We start from the raw sequence: 2,504 nt of genomic DNA, 5'->3' as shown, positions 1-2,504 counted from the left end.
GACCTCTTTCTACCTATCACATTTCCGACGCCCCTCCCCCAAGTCCCTCCTCCCTACCTTTTATCATTCTTCAGGAATGGGCATAAGCCCATTCCTGAAGAAGGGCTTATGCCCGAAACGTCGATTCTCCTGTTCCCTGGATGCTGCCTGACCTGCTGCGCTTTTCCAGCAACACATTTTCAGCTCTGATCTCCAGCATCTGCAGACCTCACTTTCTCCTCCTTGAAAAATAGGTAGACTGGCATTACTGTAGGAGTCTTTCACAACCTCAAGATGCCTCCCCAGAAAACAATGAGCCACTTTCAAAATGCAGTCACTGTTGTAATACACAAAACAGGCAGTTTTATGCACAGCAAGATCCCACAAATGGCAATGCGATATTCACCAGCTATTCAATAGAATTGTTTATTGAGACATTAACATTGACTATCACTCTCACGGCCAAATCAAATGTTTCACCTTAGAGTGCCAAATCTTTAACCCCCAATGTCTGGAGAGCACATTTTAACTGAAGTCAACTCCCATTGAAAGACTCATGTACAGGCAGCTAAGTCAACATGAGATGGGAGGTTTATTTTCGTGAAGAGGTGATCACAGTTTAAATGGGTGCTGTGTTAATGAGACACATCTATTGGAAAGTACATTAAAATCATAGAATCCCTACAGTGTGGAAGCAGGCCATTCTGCCCATTGCATCCAGATTGACCCTCCAAGGAGCATCCCACCCAGAACCACCCCATCCTTTAACCCTGCATTAGCCATGGCCAACTTACCTAACCTGCCCATCTTGGACTGTGGGAGGAAACTGGAGCACCTGATGGAATACCATGCAGACACGGGGAGAATGTGCAAACTCCACATAGATAGTCACCTGAGAGTGAAATCGAACCCAGGTTTCTGGTGCTGTGATACAGCAGTGCTAACTCTTGAGCCACCATGTTGCCCATTCGCAACAAACAGATTTGGGTCCCAATTTAATAAATTTGATTTGAGCCTGGCTGGAGATGGTAAACCACACTCCGACAGTTTTCACATTAATGCACTGATTAGGCACAAATTCCATGGAGTGGGTCCATTTGTCAGAATTCCACTGCACCCTCCATTAAAACCCTATGTATTTTCAGCTTAAGTAGGTGGTATCAGGTATCTGATCAAATCCAGCCCCAAACATCTATGCTTCACAGGATTTGGGATTTGGATCCAATCTTATCTGTTTTGACAACAAATATTCTGATTCTCAAATGACATTAAAGGGCAGAAATTTGTAAACTTGGGGGATTGTGTGGTGCTCTAGGGTTTCCTTGCTTACTATATCTGTGTCTGTACTTCCTAACATGCCCCTAAGAATGTGAAGATCTTTCCAGACGATCCCACACAGAAGAGTTTGACAATCTCTGCAGCCATCATGTGTCTCCCAGGAAATGCCAAGGGTGTTTCTCAACTTTTACACTGAGTTAACATTTATGTGTGAATTAGCTTCAGTTGCATCCTCCCGACTGGCAAAGCAATAAAGTATTAATGGTAACCTTTCTAACAAAAGCCCTAGGGGAGGGAATTACCACATTGGGCATGAGAGGTTAATGAAAACATATGCTCCAATACAATGCAGTAAGGCAGCTGAGGACAATATCAATGGTTTTCCTGTCATCATTGAATCCCCACCCAAATCTTTGATCTACTTTTTGCTCTTTCTTGCCAGAAGCTCCATGTTACACTGATTATTAGTATAACCCTCACAGTAGCAGTCCCTCCATTGTTACAGTTACTGCAATCAAACTGGCTTTCACACAGGAAGATAACATTTCCAACTCCGGATATGTATGGGGAAATGAAGAAAAGATGCTAATGTTCACCTTGGAGCTCAAAACATTTAAGGGAAATTTAATATGGATATTTAAAGTTTTGAGGAGTTTTGACAGGGAGAGGTGGAGAAGTGGTTTCCACCAGTAGGACAGTTGATAACCAGAGGTGGCATGGGGGCTCAGTGGTTAATACTGCTTCTTCACAGCACAAAGGACCCAGGTTCAATTCCCGGCTTGGGTGACTGTCTGTGTGGAGTTTGCACATTCTCCCTGTGTCTACATGGGTTTTCTCCATCAGATTCCTTCCACAGTCCAAAGATGTGCAGGTCAGGTGTTCCACCACAGAACACACCATATGGCCTCCTTCTTTAGAGACTGCAATTTCCCTTCCCACGTGGTTAAAGATGCCCTCCAATGCATCTCATCCACATCCCGCACCTCCACCCTCAGACTCCAACCCTCCAACCGTAACAAGGACAGAACGCCCCTGGTGCTCACCTTCCACCCTACCAACCTTCGCATAAACCAAATCATCCGCCGACATTTCCACCACCTCCAAAAAGACCCCACCACCAGGGTTTTATTTCCCTCCCCACCCCTTTCCACCTTCCACAAAGACCGTTCCCTCCATGACTACCTGGTCAGGTTCACGTCCCCTTACAACCCACCCTCCCATCCTGGCACCTTCCCCTGCCACCGCAG

The sequence above is a fragment of the Chiloscyllium plagiosum genome, chromosome 35, assembly GCF_004010195.1.
Source record: "Chiloscyllium plagiosum isolate BGI_BamShark_2017 chromosome 35, ASM401019v2, whole genome shotgun sequence".
Classification (NCBI taxonomy): Eukaryota; Metazoa; Chordata; class Chondrichthyes; order Orectolobiformes; family Hemiscylliidae; genus Chiloscyllium; species Chiloscyllium plagiosum.
Note: the sequence above shows the minus strand (reverse complement) of the source record.